General features: G+C 40.0%; 1 long non-coding RNA gene across 2 annotated transcripts in view; it reads right to left on the bottom strand.

Annotated features, from left to right (window-relative positions):
* Window positions 1-4,123: 4,123 nt before the first annotated feature.
* LOC102151447 overlaps window positions 4,124-26,602 on the bottom strand; it is a 34,021-nt gene continuing 11,542 nt past the window's right edge. Inside the window, exons 4-6 of one of the 2 annotated variants that reach the window (XR_005380969.1) lie at window positions 19,226-19,345; window positions 9,059-9,108; window positions 4,124-4,281 (exon numbers count right to left, since the gene is read on the bottom strand). This is a non-coding gene — a long non-coding RNA (uncharacterized LOC102151447). The remainder of the gene's footprint in view (window positions 4,282-9,058; window positions 9,109-19,225; window positions 19,346-26,602) is intronic. The other variant, XR_005380968.1, reaches the window with a different exon arrangement.

The raw sequence follows: 26,602 nt of genomic DNA on the forward strand, positions 1-26,602 counted from the left end.
CACAGATGGACTTGATCCAATAGGATTAGCGTCCTTATAAGATAAAGAATCAGAGACCTTATGCTCCCTACCCATCCCACCCCCAGCCTACATGTACTATGTGAGGACATAGTGAGGAGGCAGGAATCAAATTGTCTGGAACCTTGGCCTTAGAATTCTAGCTCCAGAACTGTGAGAAAGAAATGTCTATTGTTTAGGCCCCTCCAGTCTATGGTAGTTTGTTCAGGCAGCCTATGCTGGCTAAGAAAGATATGGATAGACTTTTGGGTTGCTCAGTGTCCATGTTGCTCCCAAGTACTAGACATAGATTCTGTCACTTGGGCAGAGCTGGTCAATCTCTTCTACCTGAAGTCCCTCATGGTCTGTGAGTCCCTTGTTCTCTCTTCACTTGTCCCTTTTAAGTCCCAGCCCTTCCAAACTTGACAATCCTGATCCTTCTTCCAGAACCACAGGGCTCTCTGTCCTTCTCCTCATACTCATTTGCTTCTAGCTACATGTTACACTACTTCTTTTGATTAACACATACTTCCTTTTCTTGAAAAAGAGACTTCCTTTGGTAATTTGAAATTATATATATATGTAGAGAGAGAGAGAGAGAGTCTGTTATGGGTATTGATCCTTTCTTTTTGCATTTCTGCTGTAACAATGCTGTTCCTTCACCAGCCAATGTATATCTATGGCTAAAAAGGGAAAGTGTCACAGACAAGAACCTATGAACCACAAACTACCTTAATATATTTCAAGATATTACCTTCTTTCTTCTAATACTGAATGAAAAAACAATAATTCTCTGCTTTGAAGAAGGTTACAGACTAGAGGAAACAATATACAAGCATGGAAATGACCATATTCTAAGTAGAATGTGATCAATGCTGTAAAAGAAGTTCAATTATACGCTGAAATAGGAAACAAATGAAAACAAGGACACTTGGGAAATGTTGAGTAGAAAATAATCTTATTTAACTTTTTTCCCCTTTCAATGAGAGTTGAAAGGGAACCTGATAAAAAAAAAGGCATTCTAGGTGAAGAAAATAAATATAAGGAAAAAATAAAAGGAGTGAGAACTATCCTTAAATACTTTAGTAAAGCTTTTCCACAAATGTGCTCATTACAAATATGCATTTTCTTTTATTTAAAGCACTTTTTTCTGGAATTCTACTTGGAAACAATCTGTTTGCTACTGTCTATATTACTGCTTACATTGGAAATTTAAAGAAAGCTCTTTATTTATTTACACATTCTTATTCAGGCATTTCATTACTTCATATTGCTTTTCCTCACATATTCAGTAAATAGATGGCAAAGTTGACTTCACTAGGAGAGAAATGTTTCCTCTTGCACTCAGGAAACTTTACTACCTACTTTTACCATTAAAGTGAGTCTTTGCCATCTGTTTTTGTTGAAATAGAATCTAAAGGTCTTTTGATTCGAGGCTAGAGAGAATCAAGTTGCCTCCATTAACAGGGGCAGGATGAGGGTTCACAAAAGATTGTGTGTACACAGGACTCAGGAGAACCCCAAACAACCAGGCGCTCGGAAGGGCATGGCATGTCTCTCCATCCCACTGCTCCACCGCTATTGTGACCAAAGAAGTCCTCAGCTTCTACCCCTGACCTCCAATTGCTTTTCATGGTTTCTTCTTCCCATAATTCCAGTTTCCATTTCACACCTTCTCTGGCCCCTGTCTCTCTCATGACCTTTCAGACCAACAATCAGTGCTCATTTCAATTTGAATTATTGAGAGAAGATATTTAACCAGTTTTGCTCATTATTTTGAACCAGGCCCCATCTTGTTTGCTATCCATCCTGTGAACTGTTGACCCTTGTGTCAGGAGTCCATTTCTGGTGCAATCAACTTGACTTGGAGTCCCCATGGTCTTTGTAGGGGGCTGGCTCTTTCATGGGAGTTGGAAAAGATGATTTCACTTGGAATATAGTCTGTAGCGTCATGATTGACATCTTTGGCAGAGGGACAGAAATTCAGAGTAACTGGAAGTGAAACATAAGTTTCCTGACTCCCAGATCTGGCTCAGTTAAGAAGCCAAAGAGTTCCATGAAAAAACAACAACAAAAACCCCATAAATCTGCTCATTCACATCCAAACACATGTCACCGTAAAATCATGCTCTATTTTAAGGTCAAACTCTTTTGAGGTTTTAATACAATATCAAAGCTAGGATTGGTATCTTATTATCTACATCAGCGTGTAAGTGGCAGCAGATAGCAAGATGGAGAGGGAGAGAAAGAGAGAGGTTGGGTACTTGCACTTTTTGCTCAAATCACAATCTTTGTTTTTCTTAAATGTTTAAGAAAACTCTGTAACAGTTCCCTTCCTTATGTGATATATAATATGAAGTGCAATAAACTGAATGCTTATGTCCCCATAAAATTCATAGGTTAAATACTAACTCCCAATGAAATGACATAGGGTAGTGGGGCTTTGGGAGGACTGTGTCCTCATGAATGGATGACTGTCCTTATAAAAGAGACTCCAAAGAGCTCCTTCACCCTTTCTGCCCTGTGAGGACACAGCCATCTATGAACCAGGAAGCCAGCTCTCACCAGACTCTGAATCTGCCAGCACCATGGTCTTCGACTTCCCAGACTCTAGAACAACTCTGGTGTTTATAAGCTACCAGATGATAATATTGTGTTAGAGCAACTCAAATGGACTAAAACATAAAGTAAGCATACTCTGTATTAAAGATGAATCATATTAGGGTTTGGCTTACTTTGCCTTGATGATGATTTATTTGCATTTGAAGTTAAAATTTAAGTGGAAGCCTACAGAAGAAATCTTTATAGCAGGTCTTATATTTAGTTTTCATTTTAGGAGAAGCTTTGCATTGTTGTGCAGCTAGAAGTACAATCAAAGGAGAATTGCACTTGGAGTTTGAATACTGAATTCAATATTGAATTGAATATTGAATATTGATATTCAATATTGAATTCTTGCCCTGACTTTGCCATAACCCTTCCATGCTGGGCCACAGTTCCCTCAACAGTATGATGAGGTATGCTCACTTTTAGCCCTGAGAGGGGACAACGTGGGCAAAGGACTAAAGCTAGGAAAGTTCTCCCCACCTCTCTTTCTTTCTTGGCTTAGTTCACTCCTGCCCAAGTTGTCAAACAGGGGAAAAATTAGTTCTCAAAAGTCTAGGAATTATTTTATTGTGTGAAAAACTTTAAAAATCATTGCTAACTCTTCCTAAATGAAAGCAGCCAGCATTCAAAGCCGCATTACTCCATTTATGTGCAATTCTAGGAAAGCCCAAAACATAGTGATGGAGAATAAATGAGTGGTTGGTTGCTTGTGGGTTAGAAAGTGGGGGATATTTACAAATGGGGAGCACAAAGGAATGTTTGGAGGTGAGACAACTTTCCTCTACTTTGCTTGTAGTTGATTATGGTGAGAGTTACCTGCATTTGTTAGAACTCACAGACTTATACCCTGATGTAAATTTTATACGGGCCCCTGGGTGGCTCAATCAGTTAAGCGTCTGCCTTCAGCTCAGTTCATGATTCCAGAGCCTGGTATTGAGCCTCACATCAGGCTCCCTGCTGAGCAAGGAGTCTGCTTCTCCCTCTCCCTCTGTGCTCTTGCTATCTCTCACTCTCCTGTTCTCTCTCAAGTAAACACATAAAATCTTTTTTAAAAATTAATTTAAAAAAAATTAATTTTTACTCAATGTAAATTATAAAATAAAATGTAAAATCTCATCGCTGGTAGATATTTCATCATATAGAAATGCCAGTGTGCAAAAATGATTAATTACCCACTTTTCATACACAGTGCTGTACCTTCAGTGATAGTACAGCCATTTTTCTTTATCACCAGCCAGATGGTTTCATTTGTAGGGCCCTTCTGTGCCCCCCAACATTGACCTATTTTCTGACAGAATTTAGAATTCCTGCTGTTCAACATAATGAGGTGGAAACATCTCGCCTCTCAGGGTGCGTGTCCAGCTCGCCAATGAGCATGCCTTTAGACTGCCGGCAATGACATGGTAACCTTAAGCACTGAGACTTTCCACTCGGGCACAGATTGAATGTTGTGATTATTACTACTGGTAGAGGCTGGTGATGAACCTACAAAGAGTAGCAAAAGAATAATTGATGAAAGGAAGTTTCTTCTCAGTTTAATCAAAGAAGAAAATGGTTCTGCTCACAAGAACAAGGCATAAGAAACTTCTTTTGGAATACTGGCATTGTTAGAATGGAAGTCTCCAGGGTTGCTTTGCTATGGCTCAGCGATTTTGATGGGGGGAATTTAAGCTCCTCCTGGGAAAACAGAAGTTAAGTTTATTAGAAAGTTATATTTAGTAAGTTATACACATCATATAAATATTAAGGCTAAAGTCATATTTCATATTCCCTGGCTATACATTGAACCTCATGACATCCAGCCATCCTCTGCTGTGCTCACCCCACAGTGTCCTTCTGTATAATCAGCCTATGACTTTAGTCAATGTGTAGTAGGGTCATACTTAGACTTCATCTTGATTCATCAGGAAATGTTCTGTGGTGAAGTTAAAACAATAGCAACAGAGAGCAAGACTTGTGTCTTGGCCCAACTCAGCTACTGACTGGTTATAATTCGTGGGATGAATCCTCAACTTTCTATGAATCTCACTTTATCACTAAAAATTGAGGAAAGTAAGAATTTTTGTGTTCCCTCAAAGGTTTTTTTTTGGGGGGGAGGGTGTTGTTTTTTAAAGATGTATTTACTTTTAGAGAGAGGAGGGAGAGAGAGAGAGAGAGAGAGAGAGAGGGACAGAGAGAGCAGGAGAAGGAGGGGTGGAGAGAGAGGGAGAGAGACTACCAAGCAGATTTGCACTGAGCACCGAGCCAGATGCAGGGCTCAATCCCACAACCCCGAGATCCTGGTTAAGCCAAAACCAAGAGTCAGACACTTAACCACCTGCACCCAAAATGTCATTATTTCAGGCATCCCAAAATGTTTTTGACAATCTATCAAAATAAGCAAATGCCATACAATATTCAAGTATTTCTGTTGTCATTGTAATGGGCATCAAGAATGAAGATCTGAATGGTAAATGAAAATAGGGGACGTGAGGAAAACAAAGCCATTTTTCTCCCCATCCCTTAGCCTTGACATTTCAAGTCCAAACAATTGAAATTACTTGCTATGCTCCATTTTCCTTCTCCCCTCCAATTCTGACTTCCTGCTCTCCCAGGACCACACACCAGAGCCACCTCAGCAGCACGAGTTTCCTAGCTGATCTCCCCATGACCCTCAAATCACCATGTTAAAAGCCTGACATTTATCATCCCCCTGACCTTTTCCTGCTTAGAAGCTTGCTTGGACTCCACTTGGCCTGCCCAGAAAAATGTCCAAACATTATCTTAAGTCATTTTGTAAAATCAATCTGCCTAAGTCCAATAAGAGTGTTCCTTAATTCCTTTCATATGATAGATTTGCCAAGAATCAGAATCATCTTTTTCAGGGTTTCCTGTTGCTCTTTTTTTAAATACAGAATATGCATAAAGTTAATATGCAGTTCAACAGGGCCAAGTTTAGTCTTGAGCTTTGGATTCAATTTCTGTAAACTGTCTTCCCATGCTTTGCAGAAGCATTTGCTCTGAGGAAAGTCATGATTGTGATTTAATATCTCTTAACCACATCTTTACCCAAGTAATTTCTCATAGTAGTCACCAAATTCAAGATGAATCATCAATTTTGTAATCCTAACTGGGATAACTGGGCACTTTTCCTTTTCAAGAAGAAATTGAGGGAGCTTTTAATGCAGCGATTACTATTTATTGCCAAACATTGTACTTTTTTTGCTAAAAAATTAACATGCTTAGTAGAAAACAAAAAATTGCATTATTAGACCCTAACCAAGAAATTTAGCCCTTTCTGCAATTGCCTTGATAATAATTTCTTTCCTAAAATGATAGCTTGGGGGTGTTTCTCTTCTGGATGTTTATTTCTCAAAGCAATTTTCTGGACAAAATGAAGTGGAGCATTGCCCCCAGCCCTTTTGCCAGTTACATTAAGTGAAAATGACAGTGTTTATTAACCCTCTGGCCTCTCTCATGGTTGTCCTTTCTGAATCAATTGTCATGATTTACAGAGAAGAGTACCATCCTGATTTTCCTTTTTTCCTCTGATTACACTTTCAGCACTAGTGGAAGCTTTCCTTGGTGGGAGATGACATTGTCTCAAATACCTACCAAGACTAAGATCATTCAGGATTAATATCATAATATATAAACCCAACTTCTTCCTCCTGTCCACCAGAAGCAGTAAATTTTTAAAAACAGAGAAAATTTTAGTTTCTTCCCTTCAATGCCCTGCTTGTATAGATTTACACCAACACCTTTATCTACATCCTGGAGAAAATGATTTCCCTTTTAATGACATTTCAAAATTTTGAAACAGCTCATTTTCTTTCTTTCTTTTTCTTTTTTTTTTTAAAGATTTCATCTATTTAATCATGAGACACACACAGAGAGGCAGAGATATAGACAGAGGGAGAAGTAGGCTCCCTGCAGGGAGCCCAATCCTGGATTCGATCCCAGGACCCCAGGATCATGACCTGAGCCAAAGGCAGATGCTCAACCACTGAGCCACCCAAGCATCTGAACAACTCATTTTCTAATTAAGTCTGAATAGGCTCATCAAAACACAACTGGCCTTATGATGAATTTGGATTTTTGCTTTTTGTTTGTTTTCAAATTATTTTCATTTAAGTGCATGGGATTCCTTTATGGGATGGAATGGAAGGTAGAAATTAGTGTTTTGCTTCTTGCTCTTGCTAGAATTGGTTTTAAAAGTGTTTTCATGGCTGAAGACTAATGTGATATGTAAGCTCAGGTCCTCTGAGAAACAGAATGAGACATACCAGATATTTATTGAGGAATGCCTTGACAGAGAAAGAGAGAGAAAAAGGAGTAGATAAGAGGAGTGATGCGGGTATGACACCCCTAAAGAAAGGGAAAAGGAAGTAAGAATGGGTCAGAGAAGCATCCTATGCAGTACTTTTCTGTGGAAGTTTCAGCCAGGCTGATAGGGAGCCCTGGGCAAAGAATGCTGGATAGAGGCATCCAGTGTCAGGAGGAAAGATGGGACTTAGGCACCCCATTATGTTCAGGTGTTTGTCAGGATTTGTCAGGAGAGTATGGCTTTGGCATGAACACCATAGTAGATCTGAAAGTGTGACAGCCAATGACACACTTTCCAGTAGGTTCTTTTGGAGGAAAAGCTAAGTGGCATATCTCCACGGCCATCCCATGTGCCAGGAAAGGTCACGTGCTATGGCTATCAATTTGAATTAATACAAGATGTTTCAGTAATATTCTTCCTTAAGGATGTGAGGGCGATCTGGCTGCGACATCTGTCACCCCATTGATCGCCAGGGTTGATTCGGCTGATCTGGCTGGCTAGGCGGGTGTCCCCTTCCTCCCTCACTGCTCCATGTGCGTCTCTCCCGAAGCTGCGCGCTCGGTCGAAGAGGACGACCATCCCCGATAGAGGAGGACCGTTCTTCGGTCAAGGGTATACGAGTAGCTGCGCTCCCCTGCTAGAACCTCCAAACAAGCTCTCAAGTAATATTCTTCCTTCATTAGTTAAACATGTCCACCATTGAAAGGCTCTAAGGAATAAACTCAACTTGGCTTAGAGTAAATGATTTTTTGTTCAAGTATTTAAATTATGTTTCAACAGAAATGAAATCTCAAGCTGAGCAGACAGATTCATGAACTTGTAGCACATTGACTTTTAGAACATTAAATAAAAAAATCCATGACATTTATTGAACGTCCTCTTTATGTTCCAATGTGTGCATGTACTTGGTATTATGTAATATTTGTTTCATCATATAATTTTATTGCACTGGGATTTCAGTTGTTGGGGTACACTTAGACAAATAACTATCATGATTTGGGCTATTCAGACACTCAGAATAGATCAGGAATGCAAAAGTTGAAGAAACAGAGATAAAACGAGGCTGATTTTAGGGTGCGTGGTGGACGGGAGGAAAGTCCAGGAGGAACTCATTTGCTACAGCTGAGAACAGAGTGTTGTTGAGTTACAGGCCAGGGTCTAATTGTAGGAATTGAGCTACCAAGTCAGAGAAGAAACAATAGCAAAATCAATCTAATGTGATTCTGTTCAGAAACAGGATCCACCTCAGTGTCTGCACCCGTGGCGACTAGGCTGTCCCTTCCCAGAATGTCAGAGGAAAGGAAGGGGAAGATGAGAGGAGTCAACATATCATCGCATAACTGAACAGAGTTATCCATTAGGCTGGGACCAAAAAAAAAAAATGTAGATGAAATATGTCTTACTGATTCTTAAGTTCAGCCTTTATTTTTTACAAGGCAACTATAAATAATTTGACAAGCCAAATTCTACTCATCGTAAACACCTCAGCTTATTTTCACTGGCGTTGAACACTCTGTTCCAACTGTCACAGCAATGAATAATGTATCACATATACGAGTTATATGCCTGGTAAGAAGGCCAGATACGCAGAGTAGGAGGGACTGTGTGGGAGTCTCATTGTGATGCCTTTTTCCAGACATCCAAAAGGTAGGACAGAAATGGTTTTCCCTAACAGCAGAGATGCAAAGGAGGTTAGATGTGTGGAGTCCTTAGGGAAACTTACACAGATGAGAGGATGCTGCAGAAGTAATCTTTGGTAAAATTTGGAGACTGGGCACAGGGATTAAGCTGGTAGGTTTCCTCTTAAGTTATGGACTGTCCACTCAGAATTTTAAACTTCTCTTTTATTCTACTTTGGCTTGAGATTCTGGTCCAGTAAGAGTCAAGTTAGAGTCTTGAAAACCAAGCAGTTAAAGTTAACTGAAGTTTCAAACAAAAACACAGGAAGGGCACCTGGGTGGTATAGTCGGTTAAGCTTGGTTTCGGCTCAGGTCATTATTTCATGGATCGTGGGATCCAGCCCCACATGAGGCTCTGCACTTAACACGGAGTCAGCTTGTGGATTTTCTCCCTCTGCCTCTGCACCTCCCCCTACTCATGCTCTCTCTAAAATAAAGAAATAAACAAAAGCACAGGAGTTAAGTTTACCTTCTGAAGTGGCATAACTGAAGAGATTTCACTCATTTTCTGGGTGATCTCTGAAAAAAAGAAAGAGGACATATCTCTGTGGTGAAAGCATAAGGTACTTTTACTGAGAGACTAACAAAGACAGCATAATTATGCCCAATAGCTAATTTTCAAAAAAAAAAAAAAAAAGAAAGAAAGAACGGAAGATCTATGTATAAAATTAATGTTTTCATAAAGTTAAAACACAAATAAGATGAATCTTGATCTATTTAATTCCAATCAAACATGTTATGGTAAAAACCAATATAAAACAGACCCACAACAAAACAAGTTACCTACTAGGAGAAAGAACTACCAGATACTTATCAGCCCTTATCATTAACTAGAGATGAAACCCAGAAACCCCAGTGATTTAAATAAGAAGGGGATTGCCATATCTGCAGCATTAAAACTGCAGCATCATCCGTTCTCACAATGATATGCTTTTAGTTTTTAAAATAACCTTGACAACTTAGGGTTGCTTTAAATCTTTGTAGTTAGTTATTAAAATAGAAAGGAAATACTGATGGAAAGAAATCTGTGGTGCTGCAAACTAAGGATATGACTCTGGTGTAAAAGATGAGAAGGCCACTTGAAAAGAAATAGAAACAATGACATTGTGGCCTTAGGTTTAAATATAGCCTTTTCCTTCAATTCCTTGGCATTCTATGTTCCATGTGTAGCACGGCTTGTATAACATAATTTACTTTCATTCCATACAGTAGCATCTGTTGGCATCTTACTGGGAAAACCTCAAAATCAAAAAAAGCTTAAAAGTGAATTAAACTGAGCAATAATGAATAGCTGTCTGCTATTTTATTTTTCTAATACAGACTTTGCAAAACTTTCAAAAAGAATCATTTAAAACTCTGAGTGGGGGGCACCTGGGTGGCTCAGTCAGTTGAGCGTCTGACTCTTGGTCTCAGCTTATGTCACGAGCTCAGTGTGGTGAGATCGACCCATATGTCAGGCTCTGTGCTCAGTGGGGAATCTGTTTAGGATTATCTCTTCCTCTGTCCTTCCTCAACCTCTCCCCCCCAACCCCCCCCCCTTTTTCTCTCTAATAAATAAATCTTAAAAAAAAAAAAAAAAAACCTCTGAGTGGGTGATGAAAAACTTATTTTCGGTTGTTTTAGGTTATAACTGGGTGGCAAAGCCCACTTTAGCCAAGGGTAAATCAACAACTGGTAGAGGTAGTTTCCAGTTGGCTACCAGGGTCCTGCTTCTTTGCTGGGCAGAGGTGCCACTATTTATTTCAAGCATCTTTTGAAAGTGCCCACTTACACCAATTTTCCTAACATTATTTCAATATTTCTGAAAGAGAAGAAAAAATTTGAAGAGAGCCATTTTAGATACACAAATCTCTACTATCTGGTAGATATTTTGCTAATAATAATACAAGAAATCCAAGCCCCTCAGATGGAAAAACAAAATGCAATTTGATTAGCATAAAAAAACTTATAGTGTGCCATCTTACAAGGTTAGCTACAGTTAGGAATGGAAGCATGGGACAGAAAAGAATTACACCATCTTCTCACTGTGTTACTAGCCATGCAATCAGGGGAAACTGCTCAACCTCACTCTTGGACTGATCAGCTTCCAAGTGCTGGGAAGTTTAAAGTGGCATAGTCTATGCAAGTCCTTGGCTCGGCAGCTATCAGTCATTCCTCCCCAGATTTATTCATTCATTCATCTCTCTCTCTCTTTCTTTCTCTCCCTCTCTCTCCATGTCTGGAATAAAGCAAATGTCTTCATTTTTAAGGGGAAAAACAAAGCATAGAAACAGAAAGTACAGATTAATGGCTTTACCATACAATTTTTTAAATGAGAATTAAAACGTTTGTGAGCACTTACAGAGAATGTGGAATCAACATGAGTTCATTAAGAAAATTATGCCCAATAATTTCATCTTTTTTTTCTTTTCTAAATAAAAAGGAGTGGAGGAGGGGAATAACTTACTGCTATTTCTGGCAATATGGCAGACTGGATAAACAGAAAACTTCTCCTAGGATAAAATGCCTAAAAATACTTGATTTAATTTAAAAAACATAGAGTGTCCTTTTAAAGCTTGGTTCAGCTGAAAGTAAAGGAAGCTGAACAATGCACACCAGAAAGCAGATTGCACATGGCTCAGGGGGAGGGGAGAAGTGTGGGGGTGTCAGGTAAAAGCTATGTTTGTCTGGGGATATCAGCCTGTGTTTCCTGGCCTGACCTGGTCTGTAAGAAGCAAGCATGGTTCCAGAGGAAGCCTAGGACCTAAGCGTGGAAAGGGGTCTGATCAGATATGCCACATGCCTGCCTTGGGACTCTGGAGAGAGATAAAGAAGTCCCTTAATCATAAGCCAGACATACATGATATGCAGTCAGAATCCCAATTGCTTATGTGGCCTGAAAGTCCCCTAACTGAAAATCTAATTTAAAGTGACTAGTTCGATGGTGCTCCCAGGTGCCAGCAGAATACAAAATTTCTCACTGGGAACTACTCGGCACATTTAGCACAGGAATTCTCAAAGATAAAGATCAAAAACACCTAGAAAATGCAACAGTGAAAAAGATATCAGATTTTAAGACATCAAAGGATTGATATCTTGTAATAAATCAAGCAAAAGATGCTCAAATCCTTTATGCGAAAAAAAGGTATATAACTTTCTTGAAAGACATATTCGTTCATAGGGAGACTCAGTACAGTAAGGATGTTAATTCTCACCAAACTGATTAATTGAATCAATGAAATTTCCAAGCATAATCCCAGTAGGGTTTTGCATGGAAGTTGAAAAATTGATTCAATTTTATGGAAGAGCAGAGAACCCCATATAGCCAACATATTCTTTAATAAGAAGTCTAAGGCAGTAGCTGGGGTAGAGAGAGGATTTGGCTCCCTAGAAATCAGTAACATAATCAAGACAGTATGATACTGGCGCAGGGCTATGTAAACTGGCCAACATAAAATGATAAAGTCTGGAAAACAGAAGTGCATATATATTGAGCTGATGAGGGAACAGAAGGCAAGCTGAGGACAAAGCACAAGCTGACATCTCACAAACTCCCACCCTCAGTCCCAGGTTGGACATGTGTGACATTTCCTCAGCACTCCTGGCTGCCCTAAAGCTGAGGGAAGGGAAAACAAATGGTTAACTAATGGAGATCACAGTCCAGCAAGACATGGGGGACTCAGTTTATAAATGTCTTAGTGATTCACCAGAAAAAAGCATTCTTATCAATAACCTAACTTCCAGAAGGAAACTCCCAACTATCTTAATGTTAATGCTTTACTGGGGTCGGGGTAGGGTGGGGGTGGGGGGGAACAACCTTGACTTGACAATGGCAAGGCCTTCAAAGTCTTGTAGGTCCTCTTCAACATTCAAAAGTTCTTTTAAAAACCTTCCTTTCCTTTATGTCCCTCAACACCCAAATAAATAAATATACATTAAATATATAATGTATATTTATTTCTTATATAATTTATATTTATTATATAATATATATATTTATACCAGTCACCCCTCACAACCCCAGGGCATCAGCTCTTTCTGTCTACAGGTCCTGCCCCCATGCCTTAATAGAATCATCTTTCTGCACCAAAGACGTCTCAAGAATTTTTTCTTGGCCTTGGGCTCCAGACCTCACCTACATTCAAAAACTCTCTAGAGCTGCAGTGACAGTTCAGTAAAGAAGGAATATAGTATTCAATAAATGGTACTGAGGTGGTGGTTATGTATTAAGAGAATTGAAGAGGATTTCTCAATGATCTGGATTTTAGAGTTTCTTTTAAAGAAGGCAATGCACATTCTAGGGAAAATATTAGTAAACTCAAGAATCTCTGAATTAAGATCATTTATTAAAAGCCATATTAACAAGAATCAAGAAATAAGCCACAAACTGGAACAAAAAAAAAAGGTATTTTTAAGACGTGATTGTTGAAAGATTGATATCCAGAATGGATGAAGAACTCCTAAAAATCAATGCAAAACAACAATCCAATTGAAAGTTAAATAATGCACACAAACAGGCATTTCACAGAGGACAAAACAAGAAAGGCCCATCAACAGATGCTCAGACTCATTAGTAACCAAATTGAAACCACACTGGCAGGCATACCATTTTACATCAGCCATGGGGTCCAGATTTAAAACGTGGATGTTTGGCAAGGTTGTAGCTAATGTAGAGGCGCAACCAGCCTGAGCAATGGACACCTGAGTAAGGTAGGAGGACCCATGGCCTCCCCAGCCCAGCACCCCCACTGAAGGCAAACACACCTCTTAGACGCCCACCCTCAAAACATCCATAAGCCCTAGCTGGCTTACTACACCCGGGCACAGTTACCAAAAAAGAACAATTCTACATGTTCTCATACCTCCTCACCTTCCCCCTTAACTACAGCCCCACCCCCGCCCACCACTGCTACCTTGCAGTCTTTTTTTTTTTTTTTTTTTAGATTTTATTTATTTATTCATGAGAGACACAGAGAGAGAGAGGCAGAGACACAGGCAGAGGGAGAAGCAGGCCCCATGCAGGGAGCCCTACGTGGGACTCATCCTGGGACTGGAATCACCCCCTGGGCCAAAGGCAGATGCTCAACCGCTGAGCTACCCAGGTATCACCAGACAGTCTCTTACTGTCCCTCCCACTGCTCCCTTGAGGTGTATTTAATAAATTTCCATCTCCTTTACTCTGCCTCTGGTGAATTCTTTCACTGCCTCTCAAAGCCTGGTATCCACCCTATCAGGTGCCCCACAGATGACAGGAACTTTTAAGCTCTGCCTTTAGACTGCAAACTGATACAATTGTTTTTGGAAAGCCTTTTGATACTACTTAGTAAATTTGAACATAAAAACACACAATTACCGGCAACTCCACTCCCAGTTTCCCTCCTTAGAAAAACTCTTGCACGTATCTAAAAGAACACAGATGTAAGTGTTCACAGCATTATGCATAATAGCAAAAAACTGGATACAAGGAAGAAGTTAAACTGATATAAACAATTGTATTGAAAATGCACCAGATGTAGCCAGATACAAGCATTCATGTGAATGGATCTAAAAATATTATGTTAAAGAAGAGAAATTCGTGTAAGAACACATAGGGTATTAAGATTCCCATTTATATAGATTTTGAAAAAGAAAATTTCAACTATTGTTTCTGGATACATACACACATATGTGGCAAAAATGTCAGAAAAGGAAAGTTAATTAAAAACTACGTTTGGGATAGCAATTGCTTCTGGGGGAGGCTGGGAAATAATTATGAAATAGTACACAGAGAACATCAAAGTCCTGACTCTGTTCTATATCTTAAGCTTGAGGGTAGATACGAGTGCCTGTTTATTATTATTTTCAAAGAGTTATATGTTAGCTGCATGTGCTATTGTGATATAATAAGAAATATATATATTTTCATCTGCAACCCCAGGATCCTGGCAGAGCCCACAAAGCCCTTGTAATTTCCTAAGTGCTAACAGAGATGGGAACATCTTTTGTTACAATATTTGGTTTTGACCCCAGTTCCTGATACAGCTCAGAAATTGAACAATAAAGATGAAAGAAGCACATTTCGTTACTCATATCAACCCCTCCTCAACCACATTTGAGTTTATGTTAATGAAGTGGCTCTTAAGAAACTCCTAAGCATGGGGGCTGGTTGCCTGGGGAACCAACCATGTGATCAGAGGGCTGGAACTTTTGGTCCTACCTCCCTCCACTTACAACCTCCAGGAGGGAAGAGGGGCTGGAGATTGAGTTCAGTCACCAATGGTCAGTGATTTCATCAATCTATGTAATGGAACCTTCATAAAAACTCTAACCAAAGGGGTTCAGAGATATTATGGATTGTTGTTCAAGAACACATCGGTTGGCGGGGAATGGGGTGACGGGGTGATGGGCACTGAGGGGGGCACTTGATGGGATGAGCACTGGGTGTTATACCATATGTTGGCAAATCGAACTCCGATTTAAAAATATACATATAAAAAAAAAAGAACACATCCATGGGCTGGGAGGTTGGCGAACCCCAAATCTCCTCTGGAACAGAAGCTCCTGTGTTCACTTGGACCCTTCCAGATCGTACTAGATAGATCTCTTCATCTGGCTCTTCATTTTTATCCTTTAAAACATTTTTTATAATAAATCAGTAGTAGTAAGCAAACTGTTAACCTGTGTTCTGTGAATCATTCTAGCAAATGATTGAACCTGAGAAGAGGTCGCCGGAAGCCCTGATTTATAGCCAGCGGTCAGAAGTACAGGTGACAACCTGGGACTTGTAATTATTATCTGAATTCAACAGTGGTCTAGTGATATTGAGCCCTCTTCACCCGAGTGGTTTATGCCACCTCCAGGTAGTCATTGCTGTAATTGAACTGTAGGACACCCAGTTGATGTCCACTGAGAATTGGAGGCTTGTTTGGTACAGAAACCCTCACACTGGTGCCAGAAGTAGTGAGTGTAGAGAAATTATGTTTTCTATTAGCATGATTTTTGTTTACAACATTTCACAGTAAATCTTAAGTGCCAAAGGTATAGTACTTAGTGATTTTACTATAGAGTAAAATCTTGACAGTTGGATATATTTATAACTAATGTAATTAACGACCTAAGAATATTTTTTGGAGGTCTCAAATGTGCTGTGGAACTTGGCCCTAGAACTTGAGCTCCTTCTTTTTCATTGCCTGTGTCCAGGTGATCCTGAGACCTTGCACAAGGTCAACATATAAGCCATTGCTGAGCTGATAGCATCCTGAACTAGTACTGCTTATATTCCCTCTATTGGGTGTCTTAGAGTCTAGGACCTGGGGCTCAGTCGGTTAAGCATCTGACTCTTGATTCCAGCTCATGTCATGATCTCAGGGTCAGAAGATCGGGGCTCTGCATCAGGCTCCATCCTCAGCAGGCAGTCTGCCTGAGATTCTCTCATTCTCCCTCTGCCCCCTCCCTCTGCTCATGCTCTCGCTCTCTCTCTAAAATATATAAATAAAATCTTTAAAAAAAAAAACAAAACAAAACAGAATATAGGACCAGGCTAATGGAAAAAAGTGAAACAAACTTCAGGGGATGAAGCTTTGAAATCATAGGGGGTGGGGAGATTATTATCATATATATGACAGTGGGCTGCAAATATTTGGAACAGTAAGGAGGTTTCTTCTGCATTGCTCCTGAGAAGGCCTTTGCCCACTTGAAGGAAGCAGACTTCAGCTCATCATGAGAATGAACTTTGCAAAAATTTGAATTATCCAACTAAAATTGAAAATGAGGTGACAAGCTCACTAACTGGGCATGTCTCATTCCTGCTGGCAGCCCCACTGCCCCCAGTTTTCAACCAGACCCTTAAAATTACCGTTAATTATCCCAGAGACTAGGACATTTCTTGAATAGAAAAGCAGAGTCCTCCTATATGTTTGTCATCAGAGTCCCATAAATTACCAGAGGTACACGAATTATCCAGAGCTAGTGAAGATGAGTTAAGTTGATCTAAGATGCTGATCTGCTTTGCTCCTGGAAACAATATCAATTCTTTCCCTTTTTATGAGAATATTTATCCTTGGCTTATATCAGGTTGATTCTTGGTCCCAGTATTCCTATTATATATCTATGTTTTCTGATTGCAATCTGCAAGTGATACTGAAGATTTATTCACTACTGTGTCTACTCCATCCACAGAGTTAGAAAAACTAGATTAGGATCTGCTAAAAAGATGCTGCAGGGGTCAGACAAAAAAGCAAATGCAGCTCTTGAGGAAAGAAGGATGGTAATTTCCAAAAGTCATGCCATTTTGAATATTAGCATGACAAGTAATGCCTATGAACTACTTCGCTGGCTCAGGGGACAGAGATGCCATTACCTCTTACTTCCACGGGTTATTGTTCAAATCCTCTGAACTGTTAGTGGAAAACATAGAATCCTTCTGGAGGCCTTTCCAACTCTAATACACTCAAACTGTCAAGAAAAAAAAAAAAAAAAAGCCCTGGGAGTTGATAACTGGTTTGTTGGAGGTGAGGATGGACAGATAACAATCCTGCCTCTAGAGGCAGGCCTCTGATTCTCTGCTGCTTCTTACTGCCACAGGGTGGCGTGTGGTCTTGCAAAAAAACGTGTCCCCCTGTCCGGATGCTCTACGTAGTTGTCAGTGTTGACTCCCACTTAGATCTCTGCCTCTGTAGGTGCCCAGCATCAGCTCTCCAAGTGACCATATCATACCAGGGTCGTTAGACCTTCGGGTGCAGGAGACTCAGTCTTAGGCTATTCTGAAACCAACCCTTATTATCAAATTCTGAAGGCCCTGACCCTGAACCAGAGCTCAGTTGCTCTCTGCCATTTTAAGCACGTGGCCACAGGCACCTGGGTGGCTCAGTTGGTTGAGCATCAGATTCTTTTTTTTTTTTTTTCAAATATTTTTTTGTAAAATTTATTTATTCATGAGAGACTCACAGAGAGAGGCAGAGATACAGACAGAGTGAAAAGCAGGCTCCCTGTGGGGAGCCCGATGTGAGACTCGATCCCAGGACCCAGGGATCATGCCCTGAGCCAAAGGCAGACACCCAACTTCCTCGCCATCCAGGTGTCCCAAGCATCAGACTATTGATTTCAGCTCAGGTCACGATCTCAGGGTCATGAGATCGAGCCCCATATCAGGCTCTATGCTGAGTGTGGAGCCTGCTTGGGATTCTCTCTCCTTCTCCCTCTATCCCTCTCTCCCACTCTCACAGACACACTTGCTTGCCTGCTCTCTCTCTCTCTCTCTCTCTCTCTCAAAAGAACAAAACAAAACAAAAGCATGTGACCCTCTGGCTGTCCTGGTATCTGTTACTACAGGGCCTCCCTAATGAACCCTATAGGTCGTCTGACTTTGAATCTCAGAGAGCATCACTCAGATCCTTTCAGGAAGTACTTCTGCCTCTTTATATCATGCAGAAATTTATCATCTAGCACATCTCCTTCTAAAGCCCCAAAAGATTTCATTTTATCTTTCCCCAGGTCCAGGAAGCATCTTCACCCATATTTCAGGAGTCTCTCTGAAGCAATTCTTCAAGAAACAAAAATGTCACTCTCAACACAGCATTCAGGCCCTGGCTATCCTGGAAAATAAATGGTCCAGGTGCCTCACTTACTTAGTATCTACCCTACTTCGGGCATAAAGCTCACTATGGCTATAACCCAAATGAACAAGGGGCCTTGTAAAGTACCCTGCTCTCGCTTGAAAGCTAATGAATGCTCTAAAGGTTGGAAGTTGGATTCTGCTCCAAAAGCACTGAAGGGTAAAGTCAATGGTCACTGTAGCTTTCTTGAGCTATATTACCTCTCATGACACTCTGGACATCTCTAAAATTATTTGTTTTTTTTTCTAGTCCAAATCTTCTCATTTTATTTTCCCAACCTTTTATTTCTAGAATTCAAACCTATAGAAGAGTTATAAGAAAGTTTAACTTGATAAAAACCCCTACATCCATCATCTAGATTCACCAATATCTTTGTCTTGCTGATCATTAGTTAATTCCAGACATTGTAATATTTCATGTCCAAATTTGTCAGGATATTTCTCCTAAGAATAATAATATCCTTCTACATACTACAGGCTATACAATTGTCTCCCTCAGGAAATTACACTGATATAGTATTATTATCTAGGATATGTGCCATGTTCAAATTCCTCCATTTTTAAAAAACTTTTCTTCTGTCCAACCAAGGAGTTTCCATGTCATGTTTCTTTAGTCTTCTCTATTAAGTAGTTCCTGTTGCTGATATTTTCCCAGCTTAACTTAGATATCATTGAAATACAACATCATGTAAATTTATATACACAAGATGTTGACTTCATACATTTGGAGACCACAAAATGATTACCACCATAGTATTGCTGACACCTACATTATGTCACACAATTACCATCTCTTGTTTGTGATGAAAACATTTAAAATCTACTTTCTTAGCAATTTTCAATTCTATAATACAGTATTATTAACTATTGTCACCATACTGTACATTACATCCCCAGAACTTATTCATTTTATAACTGGAAGTTTGTATTCTTTGGTTAGTATCTCCCCATTTCCTCCAGCCTCTATCCCTGGTAATCAGTGCTGTACTCTGTTTCTGTGTACTTTGCTTTTCTAGATTCTACATATAAGTGGTGTCATACAGTATTTGTCTTTTTCTAACTTACCTCACTTAGGATGATATCCTCAAAGTCCATCCATGCAGTTGCAAATAGAAGGATATTCTTAGTTCTTGTGGTTGAATAATATTCCATTGTATATATATCACATGCCCTTTATCCATTCACCTGTCGATGGTCACACAGGTTATTTCCATATCGTGGTTATTTTGAATAATGTTGCAATGAATACGGGTGTGCATGTTGTCGATATTTTTGAAGAGCTCAGGCCCATTGTTTTGTAGAATGCTCCTTTGGATTTGTCAGATTCTTCTCTCATAATTAGATTCAGATTAGATACTTTTAGCAGTTCTATTATGCTATGTGTGAAACATCCTCTTTAACTATCTTTGTTTCTAAAAAAAAAAAAAAAAAAAAAAAAACTATCTTTGTTTCTCCCAAAATACCTTTCTTTAAGGCAGTTTCCACATCTCTGGCTCTCTCCATGGCTACACTATGATTTCTGTGGACTCTGGGCATTTGTCCCTTTGCAAAAATATTATAAGTTATGTTTTATGCTGTGTTGGTATAAAGGTTAACATGATCAGTTTGAGTTGATTATTATATATTCATTAATATTCATTTTTTTCGTCTTATTTTAACAGAAATTAAACTGACAGCCTCCCGGGAGTCCTTGAAACTAAGGCCAGCCCTAAGCATTCTCTTTCTTCCTTGTGTTGTGCTCTCTTTCTCTTTCCCCAAATCTGTAGGCTTACCAGCTCTCCATTTTACCCCTCCTTTACAAGCTACAGACACCCAAGAACATTATTTACCAATACCTAGGGACTGCCTGAAGCCTGGGGTTTCTTCCAAACTAATCCGAGCCGCCATTTATTTAGCACTTACTATGTCCCAAGCCCTCAGCAAAGCACTGAATATCATGTCATTTAATCACCACAAAAGCTCCCATTAGAAGGGTACTATTATCCCTATGATACAGATAGAGCAGCTAACGCTTCCAAAGGCTCAAGTAGCTTGCCCAAACTCTACTATCATAAAAGGTGGGCAGGATTCAGACCAGACCCATCTCACTCCAGGTCGCAGGGCAGCCTCAGCTTTTGCCTGGAACCTGTAAGGGGCTGTGGACCTGGAGCCGAGACAGTGGAGGAAGGAAGAGGGTAGGGCAACGGGAGGCTGTCCTGGTTGTTCTCTCCCCATCTGCAGAGGGGAGGCACTTGCAGCCTGTCCTCTCCTCCATTTACTCATGCAAGGTGCTTGAACATAGAGAAAGTCCTTAGAGACTCTGGATAAATTTCCATAGGAAAACAGAAAAGCTTTTTGTTCAGCTGAATTCTATCACATAAGCACAACCACTCCCTGCCCCATCTTAGGTTCTGCCTATAAAGCAGTATGCTCTGGCTGACACAATAGACACTAACAGGGCAGGCTCTGAGAGCTTAATGCTTAATAAATGCCTCTTATTGCCAGCACTAAATACAATTTTTTTAGTATGTGCCAACATTCTAAAGTTGTTCTAAAGTTCAAGTTATAAAATGAAAACCTTTTAAATTGAAAAAAAAAAAGACAAAGATGATTTAAATACAAACAAATCTATGTCCTTTTAATTTTATTTTAAAGAAATTCATTTAAAAATTTTCTAATGCTCAGTAGAACACTTTGGTCATCATTCAACAGTGTTTTTTGGATAACACGTATTTCTGGACTTGAGGACAGAATATTTGTCAAATTCCCTGCTATCCACAGAATACAAGCTAAGGGTACTGTGCTTCATCTCTCAATAAGAACGAAAGCAAGGAGCTTGATTTTTTTTTTTATTATTAGGCATGCACCCAGGCTCCCTTAGAAAACAGAGATAAGAGCAGAGCATGTCTTGGTGAGTAATAGAACTCTGTTCATTAGCTGACTGAGGCGGTGGCCAGCAGCCAACACAGCACCAAGTAATAAAAGCAATGGCTGTGTGGGCTGGAGGTAAAGGTGTCTGAAGGGAAGGCTGTGACTAAGTCTCCACTAATCACTGTTTCATCAGTGCCTCACTGTGGAACCTTCCGCAGGCATGCTGAGATTCCCACTCAGACTTCAAGGCATCAGTTCAGAGGATGGGAGTTATGTCGGAAAACCCTTAAATTACACTCCCTTATAACCCCAAGTGTGAAATAAACATGAATCTATACTGATATAAATAAATGACTGAATATACAAAGAATGGAGAGAAGAGATATCTTTTCCTTATAGAAGAATTCCAAATACGACCCCCCATTCCAGACAATGGAGCTTAATTCCCCCATATCCATCCTCCTGGATAGGTTGGACATAGTGACTTGTTTCCAAATAATAGAGTAGGGAAGGGGAAAAGGGTAACTTTACAGGAGACAGACCTGGGAATACTTGCTTAGCCAAGTGTAGGTTCCCATCGCCAGGGATGTCACATGAATGTCATGGACTCCCTGATAAAAGTGACAAGAATGGGACTTCAGCTTTGTGGTACTCATCTGAAACCCAGAGTATCAGTCTCATCATGAGGAAGACCTCAGGACAGACCAGATTGTCTGGATCCCTGACCAGCTCTCCTTAAGACTGTGAAGGTCCCAAAAGACAAGGAAAAGCCTGAGACCCTGTCACACACCCAAGGAAGCTCAGCAGATGTGAGGACTAAATGCAATGCTGTACCCTGAAGCAGATCATGAAAAACCTGAAAGTTTTCCTGATAGAAGCATATTGATGTCACATGCTTAGCTTTGACAAATACGTCATGAAGATGTTAGGTATTGACAATGGGGGACCCAGGTGAGGGGTATTCTGAAGCTCTGTGTTATTTATTTTTTAAAGATTTTATTTATTTATTCACAAGAGACACAGAGAGAGGCAGAGACATAGGCAGAGGGAGAAGCAGGCTCCATGCAGGGAGCCCGATGCCGAACTCGATCCTGGGGCCCTGGGATCATGACCTGAGCCAAAGGCAGATGCTCAACCACTGAGCCACTGTGCCCCAGCTCTGTGCTATTTTTGCAACCTTTCTGCAAATCAAAATTATTCCAAAATAAAAACTTAAAAAAAAAAAAAAGTTTGCTCCCTAGGAAAGGAGTAGGTTACTAGGGATGTAAACTCCTTGGGATATTCTATAATCTAATTCACAATTTGATTCCCCATCCCCACATTTGACTTATTTTTGCAATACGACTTTTTGTATCCAGGGATTTCATTCTCTATATGCCTTTTGAAATCAAAATGCTTGTTCAAGCAAGCAGCTGTTGATAATCTTCCAGCAGCTAAGGTATGCACAGCCTGAGACTGAAGGCCAAGCCTAAAGAGTTGATAGAACTTTTGATTTTAAAGCGTTTTAATGTATTCTAGCTCTAAATAGCTCTCCGCCTAGGACAGCAACACTGCTGACAAAAGTTAGTTGTCAGGAAGGCCAGGGCAGAGGATGGTAGGAAAATGCTAACCTGTTCTGGACTTGGGACTCTCCCTGCCTTCCCAGAGACCCTCCTCATGGGACAAAAATGGGCTGCAGTGGCAAGAAGGAGAAAGGAGTGGCAAACCCATGTGCTCCTACCATAGCCCACTCCTGTCCTAATATAGCCTCCCAGCTTGACTGTCACCAATACCCTGACCGAATTCCCTGGAGATCTATGTCCACTGTACAGACCTGCCCAGCTTCCTCCCTTGACAACTGCCACCAGTGTCATAGAGGTGGTGGGAGCCAGGGGTCCCAACTCCTAATGCCACAAGAGCTGAGGGGACAGAGTGTGATTCTACAGCTAGAATTAGAAAAAATTTTTCTCCAGAAACAATTCAAAACTTAGCTTCTTTGGCACCTTAATATAGCACTATGCTTTCTCGCACATTAACAGGTTAATCTGTGTAGGTTTAAGAAAACAAGCACCATTTGATTGCCCTATTTCTCCGTGGAAATGCATTTTAAATTCCAAAACACCAGTTTATGATTTGGATGATTTGGAACATTTAGAAGTTGGGAACTGCTTGATCAAATGAAATTATCAACCTCAATGTCTGAAGGTGGAAGATGTAAACCTTGGTAGGAAAAATTAAAAATCAACTCAATTTCACATGGAATTGAAGATGAAAAGAGAAAACCAAATGGAAGCAAAATAGGGCAAGCCATGTGAAATTAGCTATTCCCTATTAAATGCTGCAGAAACTCCCAGGCCATGGTTAAGTTATGTGACATTCCAAGGCAAGGACATCATTAGGTAGAGCGTGTATCTTGCATACTTATTGCAGAGATTGGAAAACAAGACATAAAATAATTCGGCACTTGACTATCATGGTGCCCTCTTTTAAAAGGGAAATGCCTGTCTTCATTTTCCATCATGCACTGCAACAGTGAGTCACACATTTTCCATGAGAATTGAACAGGTATGTAGACAAATATCCTCCTAGGGGCAAGTGGAAGAGTGGAATTTGAATTCCATTATGAGTTTTCTCTAGAAGAAACTACTGTAAAACAGAGTCACATTCATAGTCCGATGGCATCCATATATATTTAGGAATGGGAACATCCTTTATTTCACTTTGCCATGAAAAGGAACTCACAGCTTAGGAAATTTTCTTCATTTACCAGATACCTCCTTTTAAACGCATGTTAGGTTTTAGGCTTCCAAGCTACTCTTTTTTTTCCCCATCAACTGATTAGTATCCTCTCACAAGCTGTAGGACAAAAACATATTAGTGTATCTGATGGAAAATTAAAATGCACCTAATTTTTGGTGAAGAAAAGAGGTGACAGGGCAGCCCCGGTGGCTCAGCAGTTTAGTGCCACCTTTAGCACAGGGCCTGATCCTGGAGACCTAGGGTCAAGTCCCACATCGGGCTCCCTGCATGAAGCCTACTTCTCCCTCTGCCTGTGTCTCTTCTTCTCTCTCTGTGTGTCTCTCATCAATAAATAAATAAAATCTTAAAAAAAAAAAAGAAAAGAAAAGAGGTAACAGCTTTAGACATGGAGTTAGCTGTATGTCAGAAAGCTTCCATTCTAGCCATTTTTGTGTCAGAGCTGCTTCAGAGTCGAGAGGTAACCAGGAAATCAGTTTAAGAGCTGATCTTCTGGGGCACCTGGGTGGCTCAATGGTTGAATGTATGCTCCTAGCTCAGGCTGTGATCCCAGGGCCCTGGGATATAGTCCCGCATCAGGCTCCCCACGCAGAGCCTGCTTCTCCCTCTGCCTGTCTCTGCCTCTCTCTCTGTGTCTCTCATGAATAAATAAGTAAAATCTAAAATTAAAAAATAAAATTAAAAAAAAAAGCTGATCTTCTGATCTGCTGTTTCCACTAAGGCATTAGTACTGTCTTCTGTGTTGGAAAGTCAACAGGTTTGCTTTGCTGCCCACTTGCTATTGGAGGGTACGCAATGCCATTAATGAGTCAGGGGCTGGACCCATATGCATAACAGAAAACCTTGTATCTTCCACCCAGATAGGTGAAGAAACCAAATTCTCAAAAATCTTATGTAAATCTCAGATGCACACTTGAATGTGAGTTTCTTGAAGCATTATCTCCAATAGAAGGATTAGGAAATCAGGTAGAAAGGTCCCTTTTACAACTCCCTGGTCTTTCTACCCACCAGCCAAGCTGTTGGCCCTAGGGTGCTCTTTCTACAGGAGTCCCCTCAGGGACTGTGGTCTCTCTGGGTCTAGGCTAAAGGAGTAAAGTGAGAGGCCTGTTTGAATAGAAGAGTCTAATCAGAATTTTTTTTTGAATCGTGGAATTTTTGACATCGTGATGCCTGCCAACATGCATTTGGGGAATGAAAGGCTTCAAATTCAGCTCACAAGTGAGCTTTTTCAAAATTCTGTATAATCCAAATGTCTCCACGGTGCAACAAATTTAAATTACCTCTCCTGTTTTGCACCTCACCACTAACAATCCACTTCATACAATCACAACAGAGACTATTAATTGGAAAGCAGTAGGAGAGGACATTTTGGGCATATACCTTGGTGTTTAATCTGATGAGTATATTTTCCTCTGGGGACACTGAATATATAATAGTATATACATTCATATAATGATTATTTCATTTCTCAGTGTCAAGGATTCTATGAATTCCCAAAGGCCAATTTTTCTGTAAATAAAACATTTTCTGCCCAGAGAGTCCAGTTCATTAAATTTTCAAAAGGGTCGTTTCACCAAAGTCCAAGGAACACTATTACAAAGCACATCTATAATAGTAATGTGTTTATGCCTATGTAATGTTCGTGACACACACGCACACATGTCTGCATAGCTGTGCATAACTCATTAGCACATAAATGCTTCAATGTAATTGTTAAGGAAAACCATATGGGTTCAACTCTCTAATACTGGATCTCAGAATTTTTTCTTTCTGAAATTTTAGATTCAAAGACCAATTTCAGGTATGTTTTGGGAACAGTATCTATACCCATCCCTTCAGGAGTCAGTGAAGATGAAAGCAGATGAAAAGCACTGCAGGTGTTTGCAATCACCTAGTTCACTGTGAAGTACCAGGCACAGGACCTGCATTAGGGAGGTATGGAGATCAGCAGATGGATACCCCATGCCAGGCTGAGACATAGTCAGCATCTCATCTGGGGAAAGAACAGAGTGGAGGATGTCCACAGTTACTGAAGCAGAGGGGTGGGTTTGCTCAGGAAGTGCAGCCCGGCTTTCTTCTCTGGCCATCTGCAAATGTTACAGCTTTGCTTGCCCTGTTTAAAGGCGCTGCCTCTCTTTCAACAAATCCACGTGAACCAAATCAGACCTGTGCCTGGTATCTTGACCAAGTAAGTTCTTTGTAGGGTAGATAGCAAGCATTCTTATACCACCTCCAGAATGTGTGCAGCAGTAAAACTCCTTGACAGGGTACAGATATTACTGATATGGCACAATAATATTTCACTGGCCCTTGACCATATTTCTCAGTCTACAATTCCTAATCTTAGTTGCATGTATGGGAATGAGCATTTTCTACAAAGAGTTGAGGCAAAACTAAGTCCATAGATATAAAATGGAATAATAGTAAAGTTAACACATAAATAAGACATTTAAATCCAGGTCACATAAGTACATGAAAATATAGAACAAATTTGTTGTGAATTAATAAAATTTCCAAAACTATACTTAATGATTTGGGATAATCATGGTTGAAACCAGCTGCAAATAGCATATATAGATATAATTAATGACATTTAAAAGAAAATACTTCAAATTTCTAGACTCCACTGGAGTAACTATCCTTTCTAAAACATCATTTAATCTTATCTTTTAACTTGCTGAAAACTTCCTTAATGCTGAAAACTTCCTTAATTCATATATGAATTATTCATAAGTTACATTCAGAACTTGATCCTAAGCCCACTCTACAAGAAGGTCTTAATGAGGAATTAATAATGTAAATGGTTTTATGTACATCAGACATAATTTTGATGTCAATTAGTTTTATGCAGAAGGG

The sequence above is a fragment of the Canis lupus genome, chromosome 29 (genome assembly GCF_011100685.1).
Source record: "Canis lupus familiaris isolate Mischka breed German Shepherd chromosome 29, alternate assembly UU_Cfam_GSD_1.0, whole genome shotgun sequence".
Classification (NCBI taxonomy): Eukaryota; Metazoa; Chordata; class Mammalia; order Carnivora; family Canidae; genus Canis; species Canis lupus.